This window comes from Macaca fascicularis, chromosome 9 (assembly GCF_037993035.2).
Source record: "Macaca fascicularis isolate 582-1 chromosome 9, T2T-MFA8v1.1".
Taxonomy (NCBI): Eukaryota; Metazoa; Chordata; class Mammalia; order Primates; family Cercopithecidae; genus Macaca; species Macaca fascicularis.
The window spans coordinates 120,973,996-120,991,899 of record NC_088383.1 but is presented as its reverse complement, the minus strand read 5'-3'; positions in this window follow the sequence as shown (position 1 = coordinate 120,991,899).

The window sequence follows — 17,904 nt, the reverse complement described above, 5'->3', positions numbered from 1 at the left end:
GACCAATAGGTCTGAGGTTGGTTAAATGCAAATGATTGATTAGCTGTTGATGTCACTCATGCTTACATTTTCCTCACTAATTAATCCTTGAACATTTCATACTAGATATTATTCACTGGTTGACCAGGATGTGTTTAGAGAATATTCTCTAAGTGAGTCAAGGTGCAAACCTAAAATATAGCAAATAACTTCCTTTGGAGGACCACTGCTAAGATATCTCATTTTCTACAAACTTGCTATATTTCTTCAAGAGGAAGAAACTCTGGCACCAGAGGTGAATCTCCCAGACTTCTGGGAATGCATCATGTCTGAATGGGCTCTGGTTCATTTCTCACATTGGGTTATACCACTGGAGACATCTCCTTTAGCTTCCTTAAACCACAGACAGAAGAAATTCAGAATGCCAGGAATGAGTAATTCTTTAAAAGTGATTTGAGGAGGCAAATGGAGTCTATTGTTTATGGAGAAATTGTGGAAACAGCATTATTATCAGGACTAGTACCTTCTTTTCAATTCAGTCTTATTGATGAAAACTTGGCAAGGGGGCTCTCTGTTAATTTGCATGACATTCACATCACATGTCAGATAACTGTTAGTGTCTTCTAATTCTTATTCTTTAAAACCTTGAGATGCCAGAGAGTGTAATGGATTTGTTTTAAATTGGCTTAATTTTCAGCACAAGTCATCAGATATCTGAAAAGTTGGCTAGGAATATCACTTAAAAATTCATATCCTATAAATGCCTTAAAATGTGAAATGTTTTGCATTACAGCTGAATTTTAAGTCATATTGCACACCTGGATTGAATAGACAAACCTGGATTGAGAGAGTGTATCTACCGTTCATTAAATTTCACTATTTCAGATTACAGATTGGTAGATGTCTGTGTAAGTCATGGGAGTGATGGGAGCAGTGAAGATTAGACCTCTTTGTGAGTTTGCTGTGTGCGTTGTACCCTTACGGATGTGGAAATTAAAATGGTATTAGGTATTAATACTTTTATGTGAATTTCACACAGACTCAATAAGCATCATCTATTAAGAATAAAACTTGTTTTTCTCCTCTATAATCTCTTCTTGTTGGTGTTACCCACCTTGATGAGCGGCACTATTTTCTATCCACACTCAAACTATAAAGCCGAGTGTCTTCACTAACCCCTCCCCACACTTTCCACACTCAGTCTGGCACCATGTCCTAAAAGTTCTTCCTGAAAGTTGCCTGTAATTTGACTCCTCCTCCTCATTCCTTTTGTGGGGTCCCTGATTTTGGTTGTCATCTCCTAACAGCTTCTTAAGTGACAAACCTCCACGTTCCTCTCCATCACTGTCACTGTACCCTGACCTTGCCACCAGAATAATATTCTGAAACCATCGTCTCCTTATATCACCACACTGCTCAAACAGCAAGAACAGTTTTAGTGGATTTCTGTTATTGTTACATAAAAGTCTCAAAGTATAAAAGGGACTCAACCTTTCATGATCTTGCTCCAGTCTACCTTTATGGCCTATTTTTCCATCCTTCCTCACTCTTGTTATGGAATTGAGCCACAGGAAACTCCATGCTCTTCCAAGTATCTGGGACTTTCCAATTATCTCTGCCTTTTTTTTTCTTTTTTTTTTTTTCTTTTTGACAATCTTACTCTTTCGCCTATGCTGGAGTACACTGCAGCCTCTACCCCCAGGCTTAAGTGATCCTCTCACCTCAGCCTCTTGAGTAGCTGGGACTACAGGTGCCCACCACCAGACCTGGCTATTTTAAAAATTTTTTGTACAGATGGGGTCTCACTATGTTGCCCAAGCTGGTCTCAAACTCTTGGGCTCAAGTGATCCTCCTGCCTTAGCCTCCCAAAGTGCTGGTATTACAGGCATGGGCCACTGTGCCCAGTAGATAGAGGAAGCTTAAAAATAGGGCACAGTCACCTGGAACCATGGACGGGTATTTTCATCTATTTCCCTGAGCTGGGATATGCAGTAAATTCCTTCTGTATCTTACTTGCTACTATTCTATACTCATTCTAATGCCCTGTTTCCCCAATCTACACATTAGGCCACCCAGTGATGCCTGTGTTCTTTTGAAGTAACCATAAAGAAGAGACCCTTTAAAATTCTGAGCAGTATTTGTGGCATCAATAACTGTTTAGCTTAGTAGTTTCAAACTTAAGTGTGCATTGGAATCCCTTGGAGAATTTGTTAAAACACAAATTGCTGGTCACCAGCACCAGAATTTCTAATTCAGGAGGCCTGAGATGTGTTCTGAGAATCTGCATTTCTAACAAGGTCCCAAGTGCTACTGAAGCTGCTAAGCCAGGGCCTGTGCTTTGCAAATCACCGCTTCAGCTGATATATGTCAAGAACAGAAGGTGGGAAATGAATTCGGAGAAGACAAACATGCTGGAGTTAAATGGACATTTTTGGGCTGTTTGTCCTGTTTTTGGCTTGTGGAATAAAATGGATTGTTCCACAGAGAGAAGGGAGGTTGGTGCAAGGGAGGTTGGTGCCGATGGATCTCTGGAAAAGGACTTGTCACTGTAAACAGGGGTGTGACCAGTGTACATTTCCGTCACACTGAACTACTTTGAGTCTGACTTTAGGTGTCACTTTTCCTGTTCTGATGCCAGGAGGAATCTTGAGGCCAAAAAATGTCCTTTAAGAGCCAGTGAGTCTTGCAGTCCTTGGTCCTTCTTTCCATTACTTGGGTTTCCCCAGGAAGCCTGTGGTTCTTAGTGGGGAGTGAGGAAGCATCCTGATAATAGTGATTAGTTTTCCTCTGCCTGGTCTCTGTTTTCCCCAGCGAACTCCTAGATATCTTAAAGACAGCTCCAATATGGCTTTTGCAAACATTTCTCACTCCTTCTAGAATATTTATTCCTGTGTGTCCAAAAAGCCTGCACTTTTTACAGCACTAATCAAATAATACTATAATGATTTTGTCTAATGATTTGTCACCTCTATATTGGATTAATGACTCCTTGAGGACAGTATACACACACATATGTATATATATCCACATGTATTTCATCTTTTTCTCCCCCAAGATAATGAATATTTGATGAATGAGCCCCACTTTCATGCACATTGCTGTTCCTCCACTTTAGATGTGTAAATCTTGTTTTGCTGCACAAATCTCAGGCTCCTACAGGTGATCACCTTGTCTTCTGCTTTCTCTGAGTTCTTTTCTAGTCATTGCTCAGCCCCAAATTGAATATCCAGGCAGAATTTTTTTTTAAAGTAGTGATACATTGATTTTCATCTGCTTCTGGGAAATGAGAGAGCATTAGCAAGGAGGGTTTCTACTTTCTGTCTACCCCTTTAAGAGGCCAAAAAGAAAAAACGCTGCCAGATGCTTGGAAATCGAGCTGTATATTTGGGAGATGGATGAAAGTGCCTGTACTTGACTGTAAAAGCCTTCCCTGAGTGAGATGACTATGGCTTTTGAAAGATCAAAGAGTCATTCTTTCCCCTTTCTCCTGGAATCATCATGGCCATTAATAATTGCACATGCTGACTTTTTCTTGGGTGAAATGGAGGACTTTTTACCTTATCCTCATCTCAACTGTGAACCTCTCCATTTGGTCTCAGACTGGTTTAATTACAGGTCTTCTGTGAGAGCCAAAGAGGATGGGAGAGGGATTAGCTAGGATGTAAATACCTTTGTGAAAGTAGCACTGAGGGTTTATTACCCTCTACATCAACAGATGGCAAACTTTTTTTTCTGCTAAAAGCCAGGTAGTAAATACTTAGGCTTTGTGGGCCATATGGCCTCTGTCACAACTACTCAACTCTGCCATAGTGTGAAAGTAGCCATAGATAATATAAAGATAAATAAGCATGCTTATTTCCAATAAAACTTCAGTTCCAATAAAACTTTACAGAAGTTAAGGACTGAAGAGTGTGGACATGCAGCGCAGGACTGGCAGGCAGCTCTGCCCATGCCCCAGCACGGGATCCACTAGGCGAAGCCAGCTGGGCTCCTGAGTCAGGTGGGGACTTGGAGAACTTTTGTGTCTAGCTAAAGGATTGTAAATGCACCAATCAGCACTCTGTGTCTAGCTCAAGGTTTGTAAATGCACCAATCAGCACTCTGTGTCTAACTCAAGGTTTGTAAATGCACCAATCAGCACCCTGTGTCTAGCTTAAGGTTTGTAAATGTGCCAACAATCAGTGCTCTTTGTCTAGCTAATCTAGTGGGGACTTGGAGAACTTTTGTGTCTAGTTAAAGGATTATAAATGCACCAGTCAGCACTCTGTGTCTAGCTCAAGGTTTGTAAATGCACCAATCAGCTCTCTGTAAAATGGGCCAATCAGCAGGACATGGGTGGGGTCAGATAAGGGAATAAAAGCAGGCTGTCTGATCCAGCAGTGGCAACCTGCTCGGGTCCCCTTCCACCCTGTGGAAGCTGTGTTCTTTCGCTCTTCACAGTAAGTCTTGCTGCTGCTCACTCTTTGGGTCCGCGCTGCCTTTATGAACTATAACACTCACCGCAGAGGTCTGCAGCTTCACTCCTGAGGCCAGCGAGACCACGAACCCACGAGAAGCAATGAACAACACCAGAGGCGCCACCTTTAAGAGGTGTAGCACTCACCACAAAGGTCTTCAGCTTCACTCCCGAAGTCAGTGAGACCACGAACCCACCAGTAAGAAGAAACTCCGGACACGTCCAAACATCAGAAGGAACAAACTCCGGACACACCATCTTTAAGAACTGTAACACTCAACCTCGACGAGGGTCTGCGGCTTCATTCTTGAAGTCAGCGAGACCAAGAACCGACCAATTCTGGACACAACAGTATCAAACATACCTCAAACTGTCCCACTTAAGGAACAAAGAGGCTGGGGATTTGATCTACCAGCTCCCCTTCCATCCTTAAAGACTTATCCCAGGGCTACCAGCTCTTCAGCATCTCCAGTATGTCCTGTATATGGGCTGAGCTCCCTAGAGAACTCTCCTCTTTGGGTAGAGAGTTCCAGGAGCTTGCAGAGGGAAGCCATCAGAGTTCCTGAAACAGTAGATGCCAAGAAGAGACAGGTGGCCACTACCGGCATCTGCTACATTAGTGACAAAGTGACATCTGCACCATGTGGAATTAAAATCTCGAACACTTGGAGAATGGTAAATTCTGACAACAGCAGTCTTGAGGGTTCTTTTTACTCTTAGGTTGAGGGTTAAGGAGATAAAAACTGATACAAGAAGGAATAGGGGCCCCTAAAATGATTACTGACCTCTGATGGCACCTGTTCTCATTTCTATGGTGCCTTATAATGACTGACATTTTTTAGACAGATGGGGTTTCACTATGTTGCCCAGGCTGAAGTGCAGTGGCTAGTCACAGATGCAATCATAGTGCACTGCAGCCTTGAACTCTTAGGCTCAGGCAAATGCTTGGGTTGCTTCAGCCTCCTGAGTAGCTGGGACTGCAGGTGTGTACCACTGTGCCTGGCTGACTGTGACTTTTAATTGTCTGTTTTCCTCATTTGGCAAACATTTGAGGGGTGTCTACTACTTGCCATGTTCCAGGCTAGTAACAATGTTCAATAAGCCAAGGTCCTCCTATATAATAAATAATGAAAAAAAAAAAGGAGGAAGCTTTTTCTCATCTCACATTTTTGATATTTGGGTCTTCAGAGGAAAAGCCAGTGTAGAAAATAACAGCATTCATCTATCCGTAGCAACCATCACTTACCAAGTTGACTCTACTGTGTATATGCAGAAACTTAAAAATACCTGTATATTTAAGCCTGCAAAACAACCCATAAGGAAGAAGGTGGGGCAGGCAGGGGCAGATATAACCCTAACATTAGAATGTTACTGCCAGATTTAATGTCTAGCAACAATTTGCTAACACAGATCAATAGTGACTAAGTTGTTTACTATCCCCCTAAATCATGGTGACAATTGAGTTATGAAATAATACATGGAGAGTTTTCCTTAGAAACTGATGAGAATCAACAGCCCTTCAGATACCTTAAGTATTTCTCCATATACAGGTGTTTCTGACATAATTAAATGCTAAGCTCTGGCCAGGTTAAGAAGCATAGCTGGACTTGAAATTAGGCAAGCTTAATAAGACAATATGACCACTTTGTGTCCACATACTCAGTTAATTCTGTCATTTATTCAGAAAATATCTGAGTATTTTCTACGTGTCAACACAAGACAAAGTCCCTGCCCTCAAAGAGCTTATGTTCTTTTGAAAGTAACAAAGAGGAAATTAACACTTGGTATATTAAATGCCACAAGGAAAGAATTTCTGGATTGGCTGGGAGAAAACATAGGGCAGGCATACATCTAAGTACTTAGGGGTGAACAGTGATTTCCAAGAGGAGATATTAGGGTGAGTCTCTATTTCAAAGTATCAAAAGATGAGAGTGAAAGTGGTGAAAGTGGCTCAAATAGAGGCCTTATTCAGCTGAGCCTTCAAGGAGTATCTGAGATCAGATACTCTCCAAGTAAAGCAGGTTTGGAGTTTTAAAAGGTGAGTGGAAGAGAGGGATATGTGTCTGTGTAATTGGTCTCAGGTAGCAGTTTTTTTTCTTTAGCTGCTGCAAAACTTCCAGTTAGAACAGTGAGAGATTGTTCTATTATTTTTGCCTCATTCTCGGGATAGTTGGCACAATGCTGTTCTGATAACTGTCAGAAAATTACTTTTTGTTTTGTTTTGTTTTGTTTTTTTGAGACAGAGTTTCACTCTTGTTACCCAGGCTGGAGTGCAATGGTGCGATTTTGGCTCACTGCAAGCTCTGCCTCCTGGGTTCAAGCAATTCTCCTGCCTCAGCCTGCCAAGTAGCTGGGATTACAGGCATGCACCACCACACCTGGCTAATTTTGAATTTTGAGTAGATATAGGGTTTCTCCATGTTGGTCAGGCTGGTCTCGAACTCCTGGCCCCTGGTGATCCACCTACCTTGGCCTCCCAAAGTGTTGGGATTACAGGCGTGAGCCACTGCGCCCAGCCAGAAAATTACTTTCAAGAACTGTTTTAGCAGGCCTTACAGTTTTCAACTAATTAAGGTTCAAGGTTCAGCAGCAGGGAAGATAACAGTAACAACAACAAAAGTGGAAATGGAAAAATTAGAGAAGGGTGAAAGGCAAGGGAAACTGCAGACCCTCTGTCTTGTCTGTTTTAGTCCTTTGCAAAAAGGATGTTGAGTAATATCATGGGCGTCATTTTCTCCATCTTTAAAGAACAAAACATCAAGAGACCATTTATACACACAAAATGCTTAGTTAGGTCTCCCAAGAATTTTAGCTAGGTGGTTTCAAGTAATCCCTCCAACCAATAAATACTCATGAAGACCATGCCTATTAATATTTAAATACTAAAAGCAAGTGGCACATAGAAGTGATTATGTGTAAAAATTCTGTGTATTTCTGAACATATATTAACTTTTTATGGAGTAGAAAAATAAATTTATGGTGTGGGATGGTACCCAGCTTTATAATTTCTAGAACTATTCCTTGGTGCTAGGTCTTGGTGACCTCCTTCATGTTGAAATGCATGGTTTGGTCAGGAGCCAGCACTTGCAATGTGGCAACAATGTTGCCAATCTGGACCAAATGGAGTTTGAAAAGAGAGAGTCAGGGATAACGGGCATGTGTACATGTTCTTGTGGTGCATCTTGAAGTAGTTTACTTTTGTTCTTATAGACATGGTGGGATCATCCAGGTGGATGACAATGATTCTTTGCATCTTTATCCTGCTCACCATCCCAGACTTGATCTGCCCCTGGGATGAGCATTGCTAGTGAAGGAGCATTTCTTGTTGATATACGTACCCTTGATGTCCTTTCTATATGCTTAAAGTGTGTTCTTAATAAAGTGAAGCTTCTCTTCGCCAGTTTCTCAGACCCTCTTCTTGTCTTGGAACATAGTAGACTGTCTTTGATTAGGACACGCAGTCTAAATATTTGCCAGCTCTCTGGCCCCAGGGTTATCACAAGACAGGGTTACCACAATTTAAGTTTTACAAAATTAATCTTTAGATTCCTAAAATGCAATGCATTAAACATGAATTCCCTATTTCGAAGGTTTTAAATTGTACCAGAATGATTTGTGGTGCTGAGGTGGTGAATGGGACAAAGTTTTAAAAGAATCGGCCTTAATATATTTTTATTTTTTGAAACAGGACCTTGCTCTGTCACCCAAGCAGGAGTGCAGTGTCACAATCACAGCTCACTGCAGTCTCAACTCCCCAGGCTCAGGGGATCCTCCCACCTCAGCCTCCTGAGTAGCTGGGACTACAGGCGCATGCCACCATGCCTGGCTTATTTTTTGTATTATTTGTAGAGATGGGGTTTCACCATGTTGTCCAGATTGGCCTCAAACTTCTGGACTCAAGCGATCCGCCCACCTTGGCATCCCAAAGTGCTGGAATTACAGGCATGAGCCACTGTGCCTGGTCAAGAATCGGCTTTATTATCCAGTATTTACATTTGGTCCTGGACAGCTACTCTTTTTTTTTTTTGGAGACGGAGTCTTGCTCTGTCACCCAGGCTGGGGTGCAGTGGCCGGATCTCAGCTCACTGCAAGCTCCTCCTCTTGGGTTCACACCATTCTGCTGCCTCAGCCTCCCAAGTAGCTGGGACTACAGGCACCCGCCACCTCGCCCGGCTAGTTTTTTGTATTTTTTAGTAGAGACGGGGTTTCACCGTGTTAGCCAGGATGGTCTCGATCTCCTGACCTCGTGATCCACCTGTCTCGGCCTCCCAAAGTGCTGGGATTACAGGCTTGAGCCACTGCACCCAGCCTGGACAGCTTCTCTTCAAGTTTTTTGTCTTTGAACTCTTTAAATGTATGCGAAACAAAATTGGTAAATTTGTTTATAATAAAATATGAATAAATACAAACAGGTATTAATATTTGATTAATAACTCTTAAGATCTGCCAGAATGAGCATAGTATGCACCAGGTTCTGCCAGCTGAGATAAAAGACTTGAGAGTGGTTTGATATTCTCAGAAGAAAGGCACAGTCTGTATTCAAGCTGTTGTTTCTAATGCCGTGAATAATCACAAATATAACTACACATACTAATGACAAAAATTTTTGAGAAGTAAAGAAGATAGTAAACAATTTTCACAATTTAATTGCTTTGAAAATGCTAACATTTGTATTAGAAAAGGTTAGTGACCAACATATTTTCTCGAGAGAATCACTTTGCCCTTCTGCAGAGGGCCTCAGTTTCTTCATCTGAACCATGAGGATATTAAATGTGATCATTGGGTGGGGCCCTTCCTGCTTAAACATTTCAACACTCTGTGTTTGGCTCTTTGAGCCAGGTAGCTGGATGGGGATGGAGATTGTTTCAGCTCTGCACCTGCAGGCCTGATTTCACAGACAAATTATTTGCTATGAATTGGAGTATTTCCCACTTCATGATAATCAAAGGTCCGTTTAGGGCAGAAAATTGTGATGGAGGAGGAGAAAAATAGAAAGGGGAAAGTGTAACCAATTTCTTATGGATAAGTACAGTGCTTCTAGCCCCAGAGACTCAGCTACTCTTGAATATTAGAGAAAGCCAAGTCTCTATTGCACAGATTTTTTTTTTTAATAGCAGAATCATGAAGAAGGAAGATTGATGATGGCAATAAACAGAGATGGTCAAGAAACAGAAAAAACTTAACTGGTAGGACCCCAAACAACTGGTTTGGTTTGAAATGTAGACACAAAAACTAAGAGGAGAAAAAAGCAGTCATCAAAAGTGTCTGATAAGTTGGAAGCCTCACAATATAATATAACTCTTTCTAGACATTTGCAAGTAGATCCCACTAGGATTCTCAGCCTGCTGATTCCCAACGAACATACCAACATCAAGAGTGGTCCTCAAGAATTCAAAGGGAAGGGATCAGTCAACTCATTGCATCTAAAATATATTACAGCTACATCCATTTCTATTCTTTGGTCATTTTGTTGTAAAACTATTTGCAAAATCGAAACCATACATAAATATTGCACCCACTAAGTAGCAGTTGTATAAGGATAACTCTGGCCTAGACACTAATCATTAGAAAACAATTTTAATGATTAACCACTGTGTTCATTTTTGCATTGCTATAAAGAAATACCTGAGACGTGGGTAATTTATAAAGAAAAAAGGTTTCAATGGCTCACATTCCATGTGCTATAAAGGAGGCATAATGCTGACTTCTCCTTGGCTTCTGGGGAGGCCTCAGGAAACTTACAATCACAGTGGAAGGTGAAGGGGAGCAGGCATTTTACATGGCATGAGCACGAACAAGGTGGGAGGTGCTACACACTTTTAAACATGAGATCTCATGAGAACTCACTATCATGAGAGCAGCAACAAAGGGATGGTGCTAAACCATTCGAGTGAAATCCATCCCCATTATCCAGTCACCTCCCACCAGGCCCCACCTCCAGCACTGGGGATTATAATTCCACATGAGATTTGGCAGGGACACAAATTCAAACCGTATCACCAACCATTGTTCTAAAGATTGCAAATGAAATATGCTTTTGAAATTAAAAAGGTGTTTTGTCATTGTCATGAGATTTGTTGTTGTTGTTGGGTTGCTTTTGTTGTTTGCTATTCAGTGATTTTCAGCACACAGCCTTGCTTTCAGAACCCTAATTTTTGTTGTTTCTGAAATTGTTTCTTATTTCTTGATATGGTTTAGATGTGTGTCCCTTCCAAATCTCATCTTAAAATGTGATCCTCAATATTGGAGGGGGTCCTGGTGGGAGGTCTTTGAGTCATGGGAGCAGATCCCTCTTCAATGACTTGGTGCCCTCCCCACATTAATGAGTGAGTTCTAGCTCTGTTAGTTCACAGGAGAGCTGGTTGTTAAAAAGAGCCTGTCATCTCCCTTGCTTAACCTAAGTGGGCCACCTAAGACTCACTGCCTCCCATCAATGGCTGTGCTTGACTCTATCTTGGGCTGCTCTCTGAGATGCCCACTCTCTGGACCGCTGCAGTTCTGCTGTCTTTTTCTTATGAGAACTGAAATTACCTAGCCCACATAGCTTATTTCATTTGCATTAAAATGACTTTACTATTTCATTATCTTTATCGACACAACTTTAACATTCCAAAAGACTCTTGACCAGGCAAATAATTTATTGGTTCATTATAAGAAATTTCCAGAACCCTTCAGCACAAAGCATCAACAAATGGTTTGCACTCCTAGGTTCCCTGAAATCCTCACCTTGATGCTTCCACCAATCCTAAACTTAGTTATATTGTGATCCTCATGCAATTCTAATAAAACCCCACATTGGCAAAAAGTATTTTTCCAATAACTCTGCATATCTATTTTATAAATTGTATTTAAATAACTTGCATTGATTCATTGGTGTAAAAGGCATTCTCCAATTCATAACTTGGTAGAATGAGCACTGAACTAGGAGTCCAGAGTGTTGAGTCTTGCTTTTGACTCTGACATAACCATGTGAACTTAAGTCAGTCTTTTCCCCACTCTCTAGGTTTGATTTTTCTCATTTGAAAAGCGTGGGGATTCATTTACTCAGCATTTATGCAATAAGTATATATATGGTATCTGCTTCGTGCCAGGCACTGTCAGGTATCTCCAGTTCTAAGTTTCTATCATTTCTATAAAATTCAGAACCTAGAATGGGTTATGACACAGTCAACATGCTGACTGCTCACCATCATAGGGAGCTAATATTTTGCGTAAGTCATGAATATCAACATCTATTACCATGACAATTCTAAAAGTCATACCCTTACTACAGTTATAATTTCAGTTAGTTCTCCCAAATTAATTTGTGGCATGCTGGTTAAGTTTTGAGCACTATAGAAAACACAGAGCAAAAGGAAAGAAAGTTAAGACTGTCAGAATCCAGAGATCAGCAGGGCATGTTTTATGCATTATTTTAATAATTTTTCTGTTAATTAATGCTTATTCCTATACTTTTAATGAAACAAAGAAGTTCCAAAAGTTTGAATGCCTTGCAGAGGAAGTGCATCATGTCCTGAAGATTTGGCTGGTGTAATTCTTTTCCTAAACCTTTTCTTCATACATAAGAAGCTTCCAGCATTAGGAATTTTTACATCTCAAGTCCTTAGGGATAGCAAAAAGTAGAACATTCAGGCTGAGTCTGAAGAGACAAAAATCTAGTTAGAAATTGCCCAGGAGAATTAAGACGAATACACAATGGTTAAGTCCTGCGACAGAAATTTAAAAATAAATAAAATCAACCCAAAATGGCCAACCCTAAAATGATTCAGAGGCTTTCTCTGCCCAGGGATTGCTTTTATAGTGTATGACTTTATGCCTAATTAAAATGAGGTCATACGTTGATAGATGGCTGCACCACAAGTTAAGAGACACAGGTTCAAGACACTGCTTTTACCCAACCTGTGTGACTTTGGAAAACATAACTCCTCCTTCAACCTTTGCTGGCTAATCTAAGAAACAGGAATCATAAAATGTCCTATCTATTAACTGGGAAATGAGACAACACATATAAAAGGTCTCCAAGATCTTAAAGTGTCACTTTATTATAAGACTATGGACTGCCAAGCAATCACTTGTATAAGGCAATAAGGCAGCGCAGCAGGGTCATAGTTGTGCCTAGAAATGTTGGTTGTCTACAGTGGACCTTGTGATTGTTCTTTTCATCCACTTCATCCAAACAACTAAACTGAAGCTAAGTCAATCGTGCTAGCCCATTTCCTTGTCAGTGACTGCTTCAGAGGCAAGTTGGAAAAGCTTGCGGCAAAGACAGGTAAGGAGAGGCAGACTCAGGAATGGGAATAAATGATGAGTCTCTCTCCCCCACTGAACATGCATAAGGAAGCTCATTGCCTTACCTCTGCAGGCAGCGATTTTGTTTTCATGACATGAGCTAGAGCAGAGACACTTGATGAAATATAGAAATAATCTGGATATCTGAAATTGGGAAAGAACCTGTGTACCTGGTGTTACTGAGTTACTAAAAGACTGGCTCTGCCTCTGTATGATCCAATATGGGGTTCCATAATGGAATAGCTAAGAGAACTGGCTAAGGAACTATATTCTCACTTCAGATTTTGGCTCTACCACCAATTACTTAGGTGACCACAGGCAACTTAATCCCACTGGACCATAATTTTCCATCTCTAATATGGGAATAATGATAGTATTTTCTCTGCAGGGTTGTGATGAGGATTAAGTAAATGTTTTTAAGGCTGTTGGTATCTGGCACAGGGTAAGCACTACATAAAAATTTGTAAATTAACAATTTAGAAATATAGTATTTATTATTTTAAACAGTCTGAGGTGGGCTTTGTTATTTGGTCCCAAAGGCAAACAAAATAGGCAGTTTTTCCTAGTCTTCTGAGCCAGCTATCATTAATTGTGATGTCAAAAAGCAGGGATGTAACAAAAGTACATTTTATTAGTAATTAAAATATTTAAGTTATCAAATTATTTACTTAATATACCTGTATACATATATATGCTTTTGTATGTATATACATGTGTGCATAAAAAGCTTCTAGCATTAGGAATTTTTAACAACCCACTCCCCCAAGGTGATCTGAAGGCAGCAAAAGACCGAAAGTAGCAAAAAGTAAAGAATTTATTTTAATATGCTTGATACATATATATGTATATACATGTGTGCACATATATGTATATATGTGTATATATGTGTGTGTGTGTAGAGAGAGAGGCAAATTCAACATTATCTTGATATCTACACGATTCTTACAAACTTTGTCACAGTTAGCTGTGTGGTCTGGAATCGACATTTTTCTTCTCTAGGTCTCAGTTTCCCGAGAAATGACTGGCATTATACCCAGGAAGCATAGGGAGTTGAGAATAACTCTGGGTTTACCCATGAGAATGTGTTGCACATGGGGGGCCCAAGGGCTGCACACTACTTCTCAACCTCCACAATGAGCCCCCCAGAAAACCTAACTAGAGTCAAGTCTGCTGTTCCTCTTATACCATCTTGCTTGTGGGAAAGGCCAAGGTCTCCAAACATTGCTCTTTGTGGCAGAGATTAGCTAGATGGGCCCTTCACCCATTACCTTTTCTTCTTGGGCACCCAGCTAGAATACATATTTTAGCCTCCCTAGCAGTTACATGGGCACATGATTGAATTTTAACCGAGGGGATGTGGGTGAAAGTGAGGTGAGCCATTTACAAGCCTAACTCATAATTCTCCTATGTTTGGTCCTCATCCTCTCTAACCAGCTTCTGACTGAAGAGGGGGTGAGGCCACCAGATAGAAGCAGGTTCTTGAATAACGGGTGGAAGTCCAAGTATTCAGAATCAACTGCACTGGACAGGAATGTAAACTAGAGATGAACTTGTGTTGTGCTAACTCCCTGAGAATTTAGGATTTATCTGTTAAAAGAGGTCATGTTTCTCATGTTTTCCTAACTGATAAACTTAGCAAAAAGAAAAGCGATGCCCTTTAACTGGACACTGTCCAGTTTAGAAAGAAACTTAGAGTTGCTCTCTGGAATTTTGCCTTTAGCAAAGACTCTGAGTAATGAGGTCATAGATTTGTTTGTTTGCTTCTATATGACGCACAACAGTACAGGTGAAAATGGCTGTGTTTCTTTGTTGAAGACAAATTCCAGCACCCACCGTCACTCCAGCTTTTAATTGACTCCCACAAGTCCCACAGGGCATGCTCCTCTCTGCTTTGAGGAGGAAATGCCTTTTAGGGATTATGTCTGTGCATTCAGGAGATAGTCATAAAAAGAAAGGTTATTAGGATACTTCCCATTATGATTATCCCTTGCAGTAGGTGATATCATCTGCCAGAATGACTTTTCAGAAGTGCCTAAAATGCATTCTTGAACTCCTAACATGAATTCAGCAGTAGTCGCTGTCAGTCAACCACATGTCCCCTTGCAAGGGGATTTGGCTTGTTAACTCTGATGGTTCCCCTATTCCACAGCTAAATGCTCTTAATTCATTAGAAAAGAGGGGGAAGAAGGTAAATTGAATGGTATTAAGCAAAGAGGCTGCTGCCATCCCAAAAGTCATTCTAGAACATTCTCTACTGCTTGGTCCTCTAACAGCTTCTGTAACTAGATCAGACAGCAAAGTTAATGGATGTTCTGCCTGTTGCCCTGTCTTGTATCCTCTCTCTCACTTCTTCCCCCTTTTTGGACTCATTTAAATACATGTATTAACTGTGGCATCCGCTGCATTTTGTATCACTTTTCAGGCCCATTTTCGTTAGTGTGTTTCTGAAAACCTAGACCATGGTGGGACACTGTTTAGGACAATCACACTTAAAGATCTCTCAGAAGATATGCTAAGGGTCCCCCAAGGTAATCTGAAAACAGCAAAAGACCCCAAGTAGCAAAAAGTCAATAATTTAGATCCAATGACAACCCACTCGATCCTAACTTCTCATCACATCCCCTTTAAGAAAAGAGGGCTCATGGTGGGCCAGGTACACTGGTGTCCTCTTCTGTTTTAATCAGTGAATTCATTTAGTAGACATTTACTAGCCTCCTGTCATATGCCAGGCATATGTACAGTCCTACCCCAAGGCTAACTGAAATAAAAAAACACTGAAAGCATTGGGGTTTTTAAAGTCTAGTTCATTGCTAATAATTAATATTTTGGGTCCATTTGAAGTTAAAAGCCTTTGACATTAAAAGCTTTAAAAACATTTAACATTAAAAGATGGCCTGGGGCCAAGTGCAGGGGCTTTCACCTGTAATCCCAGCACTTTGGGAGGCCAAGGCAGGAAGATCGCCTGAGGTCAGGCGTTCGAGACCAGCATGGCCAACATGGCGAAACTCTGTCTACACTAAAAGTACAAAAATTAACTGGGTGTGGTGGCACATGCCTGTAGTCCCAGCTACTCAGGAGGCTGAGGCAGTTGATTCGCTTGAACCTGGGAGGTTGCAGTGAGCCAAGATCATGCCACTGCACTCTAGCCTCGGCAACAGAGCAAGATTCTGTCCACCCCCTCCCCCCGCGAAAAAAAAGATGGCCTGGGAATATAATCATTATTCATCACATTATTTCTCAGGGAAAATACAGCGTGAGTTCCCAACAACAGCCTTTTATTTGTTCGTAATTTATTCTCCATCCTTTCTTCCAAAAAAAGATTTCAGGTGGTTAGTCGAAGATAAATGGGGGAAATAAAAAGTCATCTTAACAAAAAGAAGAGCACATCACAATAGGCATATGCTATAAAAACTGAGCTATAAATTAGTTAAATAATGGAGTTATTACAAACTTAAAAATATAAATTGAACCAAATTATTTTCAAGTCCTACTAGATGCTAGGTTTATGGCACAGAATAAGATAAGTGCCAGCTCTCATGAAGCTTATACTCCAGAATGTTGTAGCAGGAACAGTAGTGAAAGAATTCAACAGTAAACAAAGAATACATATTACTACCCAAACAATTCCAGCCAGTGATAAGTGCTGCAAAGCCAGTATAAGCTATGATGAGTGTTGTGGGTTGAAGACTATCCCACAAGATGCATGTCCATCTGAGACCTTAGAATGTGGCCTTATTTGAAATTAGGCTCTTTGCAGATGTAATTCGTTAAGTAAAGGTGAGTCTTCCTGGATGGAGTGGGTCCTGCATCCAATGACTGGTATCCTTTTAAGATGGTCACATGGAGACACTGAGGAGACACACACAGAGGGAAGGCAGCAATGCAAAAATGGAAATAGGAGTTAGAGTGGTACAACTATAAGCCAAAAAATGTCAAGGATTGCCATCAGCCATCAGAAGTAGGAAGAGGAAAAGAAGGAGTCTTCCCTAGAGCCTTCAGAGGGAGTATGACCCTGCTAACACCTTGATTTAAGACTCCTATCCTCCAGAAATGTGAGACAGTACATTTCTCTTGTACTAAGCCACCCAATTTGTGGTGCTTTGTTACAGCATCCCTTGTAAACTAATACAGTAAGTTAGAGTAACCAGAAAGCTAGCTAGCTAATATAATTAGACTGGATGGGGTAAGTCACCTTTCTTAAGAAGTAACGAAGAGCTAAGATCTACACAACACTAACTTTTCCTCTGAGCTCCCTAGCAGGCAAGGTGAAAATGAGCCATGGTGTTTCCTTGCTATTAAAAGCAAGCACACCCATGCTCATTTGAGGAGACAAACATTTTAGTAATTATCTTAGAAGTGAATCTGGGGGACTAGAACCTGTTTTCAGGTTAGGGATTCTTTGTCATAAAGGCCAATCTTGCTCTCTCAAAGTTATTTTTTTAAGTTAAACTACCCAGTTACAGTGCTTTTCTCTTTTCCTGGGATGTGTTTAAAGGCACCAGGATTTGACAAAGCAGACTGGAGTAGGCAGCGCTGTTTTTCCCTAGCCCCGGCATTCTGCTTGAGTCTCAACTGTTACAAAATGAAATAAATTGCGCTTGCTGACAGTTTATTTTGCATAGCCCCTTTTAGATAATTCATGTCATCTGCATTACTTGTAAGAGTTAATGATTCAGTGTAGAAAATAGTATATGGCATAAATTATAGAAAACAAAGCTGAAATGACATTGTGCTGCCTGGAGAAAAATCACAGCATTCAGTCATCAGGCCATTAGCAGAGAGAAAGAGAAATTAAAATACCAGAACAGAAAAAACAAGATGGGCTCTGAGATCAGCTCCTGTAGGCTGGAAAGTCAATGAGGTGTGGAGAACATAGGGCAGCAGAATTACGAGTATTCTATGGTATTCTTGAAACCATAGTGTTGATCAAATGCCACTCTTTTAAAAATGCCAGCTATAGTCTTTTCATGAACTTTTCAGTGTGTGTGGCATTCATTCAGAATCAACACAATATGGCCAGTTCCATCCCTGCATTCCACAGAGATCTAAAGCTTGGAAGTGGTAGGACCATTCAACTCTAAGGCTTACCTCTTCCTCATCCCAACCTTTTCAGTGTTTACATGTAGTTTTCAAATAGAAGCACAGAGAGTCCTAGTAGAGCAGGTTAGAGGCTCAGCCCT